Genomic DNA, 13,646 nt, shown 5'->3' on the forward strand with positions numbered 1-13,646 from the left:
ATGTATTTTATTCACTTATATACTGGCCATCAGTAAGAAGTATAATAAATCAAAATGTACATCTTCTGGCATAACCAGGTAACTAGAAGGATTAAAATACATGGTTCAAATAAAGGAAAACTTCAATAATGGAAGCCATAAATTATAGAAAGTTCATTTATTTAGTTATCTTGGTAGACAAATGAATTAATCTATCATAACATTATTCTATGGTGGAAAGTAGGATGACCCAGTCTTCCTGTTATATCATATAAACATACATCACAATCTTGTAGTTCATAGACATGTGCTCTAGGTTTCCTTCCTATACCACTACCCACATAGATACTCTCCAAAAAAAAGAAAAAAAAAAAAAAACAAGAAAAGTTCAGAAAATGTCTGATTTAGATAAGGTGATCAAGAGAAATTATAATCAACATCTCTCATTATTGATCTTTTTTGCCAGTAATTATGCCATGTGTGTGGAGGAATTTATGTGTAGGAAGGAATTTATGGCCAAAGAAGAACTAGAGTACATTATGAAATGCAAAATGAATATTCATTATGTTAAGTGTAAAAGTCTTTGTACAAACAAAACCATTACAGATAAGATTAGAAGGGAAGTAGAAAACTGGGGAAAATTTTAAATCCTAGGGTTCTGATAAAGGCCTCATTTCTAAAATATATAGAGAATTGACTCAAATTGATAAGAATACAAACCATTCTCCAATTGATAAATGGTCAAAGGATATGAACAAACAATTTTCATATGAAGAAATCAAAACCATTTCTAGTCAGGAAAAAATGCTCTAAATCACTAGTGATCAGAGAAATGCAAATTAAGACAGCTCTGAGGTAATACTACACATCTCTCAGATTGGCTAAGATGACAGGAAAAGATAATGATAAATGTTGGAGAGGATGTGAGAAAACTGGGACATTAATACATTGTTGGTGGAGTTGTAAACTGATCCAACCATTCTGGAGAGTAATTTGGAACTATGCTCAAATGGCTATCAAACTGTGCATACTCTGATCCAGTTATATCTCTGCTAGGCCTGTATCCCAAAGAGATCATAAGGGTAAAGGACCCACCTGTGTAAAAATGTTTGTAGCAGCCCTTTTTGGAATGGCAAGGAGCTTGAAAATGAATGGATGCCCTTCAGTTGGGGAATGGCTGAATAAATTATGGTATATAAATATTATGGAATATTATTGTTCTATAGAAACCATCAGCAGGATGATTTCAGAAGGGCCTGGAGAGACTTACATGAACTGATGCTGTGTAGCAGGTAGAACCAAGAGAACATTGTAGACATCAATGATGACTAACTATGATGGATGTGGCTCTTTTCAACAATGAGGTGATAAAGAGGGGTGAAGTCAAGATAGTGGAGAGCAGACATGATTTTCTGTGACCTCCTCTGACCTTCTCTCAAAACAACAGTAGATTAAACCCCTAAACTGATCTTGGAGTCAAAGAACCCATAAATATTTGGAGTACAATACATTCCCAGAAGAAGATACCTTGGAAGAACTTCAGAACAAGTCTGTTTCAATCACTCAGGGGGATAGTCTGCCAAGCCCAAACCACAGCACAGGGAGCCCAAGGCAAGGAGTTGGGCCAGAGAGTTAGAGCGTTGCAGCTTCCATGCACCTGGGAATCTTCTGTGAGCCTCTTAGGTCACTCTGTCCTGATTGCAAGCAGGTGGTTTGGCAGATTTGCTACAAAAGGCAAATTGTAAATCACTGAGCCCTGGAAGAATGCTGGACCTAACCATGGTTACCTAGCACCAGAAATCAATCAATAGAACTGCCCCAGGGCAAATTAAAGCAACTGTCACTCCTTTGCATTGAGCAGACCTTAAAAAAATGAGTAGGGACTTAAAAATGAGTAAAAAAAAAAAAAAAAAACAACCCAAAATGAACTCTCACCATAGACAACTTTTATGGAAAGAGAGAACAGACTGCAAATCCTGAGGTTCATAAACTCAAAGCAATTCCAGATGAAGCCCCAAAGGGAAATATGAGCTGGTCCCTATTTCACAAGGCTTTCTGGAAAGATTGCATAAAGAATCTTAAAAGAGAGTTAGAAGAAAAATGGGGAAAGAAAATGAGATCATTGCAAGAAGGAATGGAAAAAGCATATAGTGCCCTAGAAAATAGATATGAAAATAGATATGACATAGAAAATAGATATGAAAAGACACCAATTCACTGAAAAACAAAATTTGTGAAATGAAAAAAAAATGCAATGCGCAAAACAATTCAATTGGTCAATTGCAAAAGGAGCTAAAAAAGCTAACTGAAGAAAATAGTATACTAAAAATTAGAATTGAGCAAATGGAAGTGAATGACTCAATAAGACTTCAAGAATCAGTCAAATAAAAACAAAAAAAATGAAAAAATAGAAGAAAATATTGCAGGGATAGCAATCCTGATTTCAGATAAAGTAAAAGCAAAGATAGATCTAATTAAAGGAGATAAGGGAGGAAACTACATTTTATTAAAGGGTACCATAGATAATGAAGCAATATCAAAACTAAACATACATGCACCCAAAATGTTTGTGACAACCCTGTTTGTAGTGGCTAGAAACTGGAAAATGAATGGATGTCCATCAATTGGAGAATGGTTGGGCAAATTGTAGTATATGAATGTTATGGAATATTATTGTTCTGTAAGAAATGACCAGCAGGATGAATACAAAGAGGCTTGGAGAGACTTACATGAACTGATGCTGAGAGAAATGAGCAGAACCAGATCATTATATACTTCATCAACGATATTGTATGAGGATGTATTCTGATGGAAGTGGATTTCTTTGACTTAGAGAAGATCTAACTCAGTTTCAATTGATCAATGATGAACAGAAGCAGCTACCCCCAAAGAAAGAACACTGGAAAATGAATGTAAATTGTTTGCATTTTTGTTTTTTTTCCCGGGTTATTGTTTACCTTCTGAATCCAATTCTTCCTGTGCAACAAGAGAACTGTTTGGTTTTACACACATATATTGTATCTAGGATATGCTGTGACATATTTAACATATATAAGACTGCTTGCCATCTGAGGGAGGGGGTGCAGAGAGGGAGGGGAAAAGTCAGAACAGAAGTGAATACAAGGGATAATGTTGTAAAAAATTACACAGGCATGGATTCTGTCAATAAAAAGTTATCATTATTAAAAAAATAAAAATAAAATAGCTTGAAATTTTTAAAAAGCCATATATGCACCAAGTGGTATAGTATCCAAATTCCTAGAGGAGAAGTTAAGAGAGATACAAGAAGAAATAGAGAGCAAAACTATACTAGTGTGAGGATCTGAACCTTCGTCTCTCAAAACTAGATAAATTGAACCACAAAATAAATAAGAAATTAAGGAGGTAAACAAAATGTTAGAAAAGTTAAATATGATAGATCTTTGGAGAAAACTGAATGAAGATAGAAAGGAGTTTACTTTTTTCTCAGTAGTTCATGGAACTTATACAAAAATTGACCATGTATTAGGGCATAAAAACCTCAAAATCAAATGAAGAAAGGCAGAAATAGCAAATTCATGATGCAATAAAAATCATGTGCAATATAAGGCCAGGAGGAAATAGACCAAAAATTGATTGGAAATTAAATAATCGGAGTAGCTAGGTGGCATAGTGGATAGAGCACCAGCCCTGAAGTCAGGAGGATCTGAGTTCAAATCTGGCTTCAGACATTTAATGCTTCCTGGCTGTATGACTCAGGGCAAGTCACTTGACCTCAGTTGTCTCAGCCAAACAAAGAAAGAGAGAGAGAGAAAGAAAGAAAGAAAGAAAGAAAGAAAGAAAGAAAGAAAGAAAGAAAGAAAGAAAGAAATTAAACAATCTAAACCTAAAGAATGAATGGGTGAAACAGCAAATCATAGACACAATCAAAATTTCATCCAAGAGAATGACAATAATGAGACAGCATACCAAAATGTGTGGGATACAGCCAAAGCAGTTATAAGGGGAAATGTTATATCTCTAGATGCTTACTTGCATAAAATAGAGAAAGAGAAGATCAGTGAATTAGGCTTACAACTAAAAAAGCTAAAATAAAGAACAAATTAAAAACCCTCAATTAAATACCAAATTTGAAATTCTAAAAATATATGGGGAGATTAATAAAATTGAAAATAAGACTGTTGAATTAATATATAAAACTAAAAGTTGGTTTTATGAAAAATTCAACAAAATAGACAAACCTTTAGTTAATTTGATTAGAAAAAGGAAAGAAGGGGCAGCTAGGTGACATAGTGGATAGAGCAGCAGCCCTGAAGTCAGGAGGACCTAAGTTCAAATCTGGCTTCAGACTCATGATATTTCTTAGCTGTGCAGCTAAATTGTTAGTCTCAAAAATTAAAAGGGAGAATTTTCTACCAATGAAGAGGAAATTAGAGCAATAATTAGGAGTTATTTTGCCAATTATATATGCCAATAAATTTGATAATCTAAATGAAATGGAGAAATATCTACAAAAGTATACATTTCCCAGGTTAATAGATGAGGAAAAATTGTTTAAATAGTCCCATTTTTGAAAAATAAATAGAACAAGCTATTAATCAATTCCCTAAGAAAAAAATCTCCAGGACCAGATGGATTTATATGTGAATTCTACCAAATATTCAAAGAGCAGTTAATTCCAATATTATATAAACTATTTGAAAAAATAGGAAAAGAAGGAATCCTAACAAATTCCTTTTATGACACAGATATGTTGCTGATAGCTAAATCAGGGAGGGTGAAAACAGAGAAAGGAAATTATAGACCAATTGCCCTAATTAATATTGATGCAAAAATCTTAAATAAAATATTAGCAACAAGATTACAGAAAGTCATCCCAGGATAATGCACTAGGACCAAATAGGATTTATACCAGGAATACAGGGCTGGTTCAATATTAGGAAAACTATTAGCATAATTGACTGTATCAATAACCAAATTAACAAAAACCATATGATCATCTCAATAGATGCAGAAAAAATATTTGATAAAATCCAATACCCATTCCTATTAAAAACACTAGAGAGCATAGGAATATATTGACTTTTCCTTAAAAGTCAGTAACATCTATTTAAAACCATCAGCAAGCATCATAAGTAATGGGGACAAAATAGAACTATTCCCAATAAGATTAGGAGTGAAACAAGGTTGCCCACTATCACCATTACTATTCAATACTGTATTAGAAATGTTAGTTTTGGCAATAAAACAAGAAAAAGAGATTAAAGGAATTTGAATAGGTCAAGAGGAAACCAAATTATCACTTTTTGCAGGTGATATGATGGTATACTTAGACAACCCTAGAGAAGTAACTAAAAAACTACTAGAAACAATTTACAACTTTAGCAAAGTTGCAGGATACAAAATAAATCCATATAAAGCATCAACATTTTTATACATTACCAACAAAGTCCAGCAGCAAGAAATACAAAGAGAAAATCCATTTAAAGTAACTGTCAATATAATAAACTATTTGGGAATCTATCTGCCAAGGGAAAGTCAGGAACTATATGAAGACAACTAAAGTACTTTCCATGAAAATAAAGACAGATCTAATCAGTTGGAAAAATATCAAGTGCACATGGGTATCCCAAGCAAATATAATAAAAAGGACAATACTACCTAAATTAATATACTTAGTTAGTGCCATACCAATCAAACTCCCAAGAAATTACTTTACAGATCTAGAAAAAATAGTAACAAAATTCATCCAAAAGAACAAAAGGTCAAGAATTTCCAGGGAATTAATGAAAAAATGCTAATGAAGGTGGCCCAGCTGTGCCAGATCTAAAAATTATATTATAAAGCAGAGGTCATCAAAACCAGTTAGTACTGGCTAAGAAACAGAGTAGTCGATCAGTGGAATAGGTTAGGATCATAGGACAAAATAGTCAATAACTATAGCAATGTAGTGTTTGCCAAAACCAAAGACCCCCGTTTTGGGGATAAGACTCTCTGACAAAAACTGTTGGGAAAATTGGAAATTAGTATGGAAGAAATTAGGGCTTGACCCACACCTAACATGACATACCAAGAAAAGATCCAAATGGGTTCATGATTTAGACATAAAGAGTGACATGATAAGCAAATTAGAAGAACATAGGATAGTTTACCTCTCAGATCTGTAAAGAAGGAAGGAATTTATGTCCAAAGAAGAACTGTTACTCATAATTGAACACTAGATAGATAATTTTGATTATAGTAAGTTAAAAAGTGTTTGTACAAACAAAACCAATGAAAACAAGATCATAAGAGAACAATAAATTGGGAAATCATTTTTACATTTAAGGGTTCTAAAAAAGGCCTTATTTCTAAAATCATAGAGAATTGACTCAAATTTATAAGAATTCAAGCCATTCTCCATTTAATAAATGGTCAAAGGATATGAATAGACAATTTTCAGATGAAGAAATTAAAACTATTTCTAATCATATAAGAAGATGTTCTAAATCACTATTGATCAGAGAAATGTAAATTAAGATAACTCTGAGATACCACTACATTCCTCTCAGATTGGCTAAGATGAAAGGAAAAGACAAGGATGAATATTGGAGGGGATGCGGGAAAAGTGGGATACTAATACATTGTTGCTAGAACTATGAACAGATCCAGCCATTCTGGAGAGGAATTTGGAACTATGTTCAAAAAGTTATCAAACTGTGCATACCCTTTGACCCAACAGTGTTTCTATTGGGCCTATGTCTCAAAGAGATCTTAAAGGAATGAAAGGGACACACTTGTGGAAAAATGTTTGTAGCAGCTCTTTTTGTAGTGGCAAGAAACTGGAAACTGAGTGGATGCCCATCAATTGGAGAATGGCTGAATAAATTATGGTATATGAATCTTATGGAATATTATTGTTCTATAAGAAATGATCAGCAGGATGATTTCAGAGAGGCCTAGAGAGAGTTACATGAACTGATGCTAAATGAAATGAGTACAACCAGGAGATCATTATAAACAGTTACATCAATATTGTATGATGATTCAATTCTGATGGACATGACTCTTTCCAACAATGAGATAATTGATGCCAGTTCCAATGAGCTAGCAATGAAGAGAGCCATCTACACTCAGAGAGAGGACTGTGAGAACTGAATGTGGATTACAACATAAAATTCTCACTCTTTTTGTTGTTCATTTGCATTTTGTTTTCTTACTCGTTTATTGTCTTTTTTTTATCTGATTTTTCTTGTGCAGCAAGAGAATTGTATAAATATGTTTATACATTTTGGATTTAGCATATATTTTAACATGTTTAACATATATTGGATTGTTTGCCATGGGGGTGGGGGTGGAGGAAAGGAGGAGAAAATCTGAAACACAAGGTTATGCAAGGGTCAATGTTGCCAAATTATCCGTGTAGAGGTTTTGAAAATAAAAAGCTTTATTAAAAGAAAAAGAAAAAAAACAGTGAGGTGATTCAGGCCAATTCCAATTGACTTGTAATGGAGAGAATCATCTGCATCCACAAAGGGGACTGTGGGGATTGAATATGAATCACAACATAATATTCTCACCTTTTTTCATTTTTTTGCTTGCTTTTTGTTTTCTTTCTCATTTTTTTCCTTTTTGATTTGATTTTTCTTGTGTAACAAGATAAGTGTGAAAATATGTATAGAAGAATTGTACATGTTTAACATATTGGATTGCTTGCTGTCTAGGGGAGGCAATAGGGGGAAAAGAGGGAGAAAAATTTGGAACACAGGGTTTTGCAATGATAAATGTTGAAAACTATCTTTGCATATATTTTGCTAATAAAAAGCTATTTAAAAAAAAATTGTTTCTCTCTGTGTGTCTCCTTCTCTTCTCTTTTTCAAGCCACATTGAATTCTCTCTTCCACTCAGCTACTCTTTCCAAGCTTCACACCTACTCACTTCCCCTGAATCATTCCTCCCACTCAACTCAAATGCTCTCTAAAATATTCAAACTCTTCAGGCTTTTTCCACCCAGTTCTGGTTTTCTGTTCATACATCTTCAAATCCTAATCTCTAAAATGGTCATAACCAATATTGGGGCTACTTCTTCTTGCCTTTAAGTAAATTCAGGAAATTGGAGGCAATTTCATTGCCACATAGATTTTATATCCAAAAGATTTTGGCATTAGAATACCTAGATATATTGGGGACAGGAGAGGGGGAGAGAAATTTAAGCAACTTCAGATGAAGACAATGAATTAAAGAGAGAAACTATTCTTCACAGGTTTGGATCAGAACCATGTAAATTCAGGCACCCATTCCCAAATACTCTGGGTTTACATAGACATTGTTTAATCCTGAGACTGATTCCCATGAGGATTAATCTCTCTGGCTCACTGCCTTTCTCTTAAATTGCTTTTCTAAAAAAATCTCCTAATATACCAGAACATCACATGGTTAGGTTTCCTGAAATATGAATAAAAGGAATCACTAGCTCTTATATAAATTCTCAAAATATTAAATATGTATTTCATCCCAAAGAAAATTCAGAAGACACAAATAACTATTAGGAAACCCATGAAAACAATCCAAAGCCACATAAAAGATTCAGTGCATCAGTTTCTCTCTGAATAGGTGAATTTGGAGTTACCATTATTGTGAACCACTACAGAATTCTATCCAGTCCTTCTTTCCCACAAGTTTCATCAAGGCTTATAGGATTATCTTATTGGTTAGGTTGACCCTAGAAGGGAAAGATATTTTCAGGGCTACTTACTGATAAACTCCTTCCTATCAAACTCACATAATCTAAATAGTTTACTGCTTTGCTCTCAAAATAGGATGTTTGGTAGGAACTATGTGGACTATTTTCTTTCTCCAAGGAGCAAAAATAATCCTGAAATTCCCCTTTCTGTCTAACACTTCCAATCTCTAAATGCTCAAACATGAAATCCTTTATTTTGGGGTTATCAGTGAAATGCTGCCCAGAAAATCTGTCTTCTTTAGCTAGATGCCTGAGTTCCATAATTAAATCCCTTTTGGAATTTAAAATTTCCCTTTCTCCACACAACAAGATAGAGTTCAGGAGTAGTTTCTATGAACTATGCTTGTGGACTTAATAGGTGTATATATGTTTGCCTCTGCTTCAACTGGAAATTTACCAGTGCTATAATTGTTACCATCTAGTAAGCCAGAAAAGTCCACTCTTAAAATTTTTCCTCTTAGGATTTGTGCAAACATATATTCATTGCTGCCATAAATTTCTACCACAAATTGCTATCAATTATTCCTAGGAGGGAGAGCTGCACATGGGTACAAATTTTGTTCCTTCCTGCCACTCCAGAATATATATTTATTCTGACATATACTGGTTTAGCTTTAAAAATTCAAAAGAAAGCACACATGAAAATAAGTTCTGGATTTCCACTCATTTTTATAGCCCAAAGAGCAGTGAATTTTTTTTTTTTTTTTTTTTAACAATAGTTCACTCTTTACTCTCAATCAGTCAATGGTTTTAGTAGCATTTCAGAGCACATCAGTTGTCTTTATCCACTAAGTGGGCACATCCACCCTCATGGAGAGATATCCTTCAGTTCCTCCAGACAAATTACACCACTCTGTAATATCATAAGATTGATTGAACAACTCATAAAATTGGCAATGAATTCCCCTTATCAATTCTGCTCTTTCACAAAGTTTAAGGAGCCAGGTTTTATACTTTGCCCACTGATAAAATAAGGTTGGTAGGAATGTTAGGGAAAAGGAGACATCCAAATGGGATCTAGGCAGGATGTGAACTAAACAAAAAAAGGTGGGGGCAGTTCATGAGATCTGATATGGTCTTAACTGATGTTTAATGGTATCTGGTCAGAGGGCCACATTGGATAGGGGAAGGTTTCCCTGAGGCCTTTTCTGTTTGGTCTTTTGAAGTCCAGCTGGATGCATATCAGCATCAGAGGTACTGATTCTGGATTACTACATTTAGGACTCAAGTCATAGTAAAATTTTAATTTCCTCTTAATGTAATACGTAGCCCAGAACTCAGAGATTTGACTTTTTGTGGACTCTTTGATCTTGGTATACTATCCCCAAATCCTATCTTTTAGTTCTTTATATACCTGCTCAGAGTTTCCTCTAGTTTGATGTTAAAGAAACTTGATTTGAGCTTGATAGTCAAGTTCAAATAGAAATTGATCCCTATGGGCCAATATGAACATAGAGAACGACAATTTAAAGTTATCTTATGTTGCATTTTTAAAAATTATCTCTTATAATTTTTCCTATTACATTTTAATTTTGTTCTTGCTATACTCGGGAATTTTGTGATTGCTTGTGGCCAGGGTGATGAGAGTTTGATACTTCTGCAGAACATCTCAGAATATAACTCATTTATATGTTTCCACAGAGCTGTATAAAATGGTCCCCAAGTTCCACACAAACATTTGGGGTAACAATCTGTATCAGACAAAGTCCCAGGATGTAGCTAGTTCCCAAGGGTCCATAAACAATTGCACAGGTCAAGAAACCCTGGAACATTCTTTGCTTCATTGGTGAACGATTCTGAGACACTTATTGTGCTTCCAGAACAACAGCTCCTCTATGGCTTTTGAAGTCTCTTTCAGTGAACTATAGCCAATCATATATTCAGACCTGGAAAGGATCTCATAAGTCCCCTAGTCCAATCTCTCATACAGAAAATTAAGATCCTGAGAAGTATGATGACTTGACATGAATAATACATGACAGATCAAGAATCTCAAGCCAAATCCAATATTCCTTTGCTGAACCATTCTGCCTTTTTATTTGCTTGCTATAAGGCTAACTCCATTCTCTGAAGAACAACCAGACCTACTGATAATCTATTTCTATTGTTGCTGTAGCACCAAATTGTGTAGGACCTGCCCCTGGAAAATTTGTGAATGGCTCTGTTATCATTTTCCATAAGTTGAGGAAGGAATTTGGTTTGCAAAAAACATCATCAGGGGCATCTAGGTGGCACATTGGATAGAACACCAACCCTGAAGTCAGGAGGATTTGAGTTCAAATGTGGTCTTAGACACTTAACACTTCCTAGTTATGTAACCGTGGGCAAGTCACTTAACCCCAATTGCCTCAGAAAAAACAAAAAAAACAAACAACAACAACAACAACAAAAGAACATCATCAAATCTTTGGTCCATAGGTTTTTTAAATCCTATGTATTTTATGCATTTAAAAACATTATCCTAAGAAGAGGTCCCTTGGTTTCACCAAACTGCCAAAGTGGTCTTTGACACACAAAAAAGCAAGTCGTCCAAGAGAAAAAATCAGAGAGAGCTGAATCAAGCCAAAAGTCCACAAGAAAATAAAATCTATCAGGATAAGAGACTGCCCTGGGCAAAGGATGGGAAACAAAGCCATTTAGCAAGCTAGAAAATCAGCATGAGATAGGTCAAAGTCAAAACAAGAAGTAGAATAAACTGAGGCAAGATAAAGATTAATTTTAAAGACACACTTTTGAACAAGAACCCTTTCTTTTCAAATACATAGCTTGCCAATCACATATCCTCTTCCTCTGAGTGAGTAAGAAGCTGCTGAAAGGTCATTGTTAAGGATAACTGTGATTGGTACAGGAAGTGGGCTGATCGCACATTAAGAATTTAAGGTTGAAGGTACACAGTCTGAGAAGTATGGTTCTCTAAAGCTACTGAAAGAATGAAAGGAAAAAAAGGCCTCTAGCCTGTTGGGTGAATTCTTTGTGGAAGATTGATGCAAAGATATAGAACAAAAGCACAAGCCAAGAAGGTGTAGAGAAACCATGGGAGGTAAATGGGATAAGGGTTCATCCTTCTCCCACCTAATGAAAGCCACCAGAGAGAAAGCCACCAAAAGACAGAAGTACTAACTAAACCTTGCTGTTCACTCTGTATAGAAGAGCCAAAAACAATTGCCAAAGTAGTATCAGAAACAGCCATTTATTTAAGAAGTTTAATTTCCTCTGTTCAGTTAAAATTAGTTGCATTTCCCAAGGCAATACTTCATAGCAACAACAAAAAATATCTACAATTCTCATAAAGCAAAAAGGGGAAGGAATCAGAAATTATATCATAGTATGTTCCAGGATTTTCTTTTAATTTCCTACATCAAATAATGCAAATAGCTGGCCAATGTTCGTTTGATACTGAAAATAAAATTTAGTCAACAAAACATTTTACTCTGACCTTGAATAAGATCTGACTTTCTAAATTCAGTTTTTCCTATACCTTCTGGAGGATAGAAGCCAAAAGCTTTTTACATAATCAGATTTCTATCTCACCACGCAGTTGCCTGAGAGCAAAACATACTGAACAAGCATCTGTGAGAAATAACAACTTGGATTGGCCAAGTAAGATAAAGCCTGGTAAATTTATGAATATCAGCCCTTCAAAGGCAGTTAATTACCTGGATGGAGTGCAAATATTCACTATGTGGTTCTTTTCTCCCTCCACCTCAGCACAATGAATTCACTGAGTCTTCTCAGAAGAAACCACAGTTCAGAGAGACCAGATTACTCATATATGAATGATATTATTGATGCCGGATGGAAATACAACTGTTTAATAAATACATAGATATATTTCTCTGACTTAACAAGTCTTGTCACTGTTTTTGATGATTATTGGAGATCCATCTTAAATCTGGGTAATACCGGTAATCTAAACATGGTTTTATCATTTTTTAAAAAATCTGTTGATATCTATTATTTTCATTTTTTCAAAATATTATTTTCCCTTCCCTATGCAATAAACCAAGTTGCTATATTTTTATTGTTGTAGGATAATATAATATAACATATAATATTATATGTTAAAATATATTATAGGATAACATAATAATTTGAAAAAAGATAACACAAATATTTGGTTTTCTTGATCACAGAGATTCTTGAACTCTGTCGATTTATTTTTTATAATATATTTTTTTAAAACTTATAATTGGTTTTCTTTGTAATTTTATGTTTTGTTTTGTTTTGCTGAGGCAATTGGGGCTAAGTGACTTGCCCAAGGTCACACAGCCAGGAAATGTTAAGTGTCTGAGGCCAGGTCTTCCTGACTTCAGGGCTGGTGCTCTATCCACTATATCAACTTGCTGCCCCTATTTTATGTATTTAAAAACATTTTTCTTAGAATAAGTTTCATCAGAATGCTAAAGGGGTACCCTTAAAAAAAAGATTAAGAATCCATCCTCCAATAGAACACAAAACATTCCTTTTAATACTTCTGGATACTTCTTTATTCAGAAGTAATATCAGAATTATATCAGAGTAAAAATTTCTATTCAATCTATTTGTCACTCCCCTCCTTTCATTCACCTCCTCTTCCTCTTCTTCTTTCTTCTTTTTTTCTTTTTCTTCTACTTTTCTTCCTCTTTTTTTTTCTTTTTTCTCTCTTCCCTTTTCTTCTTCTCTATCTACATATATGTAGATATAGATATATAGATATATAGATGTATGTGTGGATATATTCTAGGAAATAGTTTTCAGTCCAGTATGAAAGAGGTATGTTCTTTCAGTTATGTTAATTATGTAATTGATAATGAGCTATGTTGATAAGAGCTATGTCTGTGTTCCTACCTGTTCTTTAGCAGCAATGCAATGGCCACCATATTTCAACAGTAAAAGAAACCAAAGGAGGGAGTTTTTGGCTAATATAGCTAGATGTCCATACTCAAAGATATGCATACTTAGACATTTACACTGCTAGACAAAAAAT

This window comes from Sarcophilus harrisii, chromosome 3 (genome assembly GCF_902635505.1).
Source record: "Sarcophilus harrisii chromosome 3, mSarHar1.11, whole genome shotgun sequence".
NCBI lineage: Eukaryota > Metazoa > Chordata > Mammalia > Dasyuromorphia > Dasyuridae > Sarcophilus > Sarcophilus harrisii.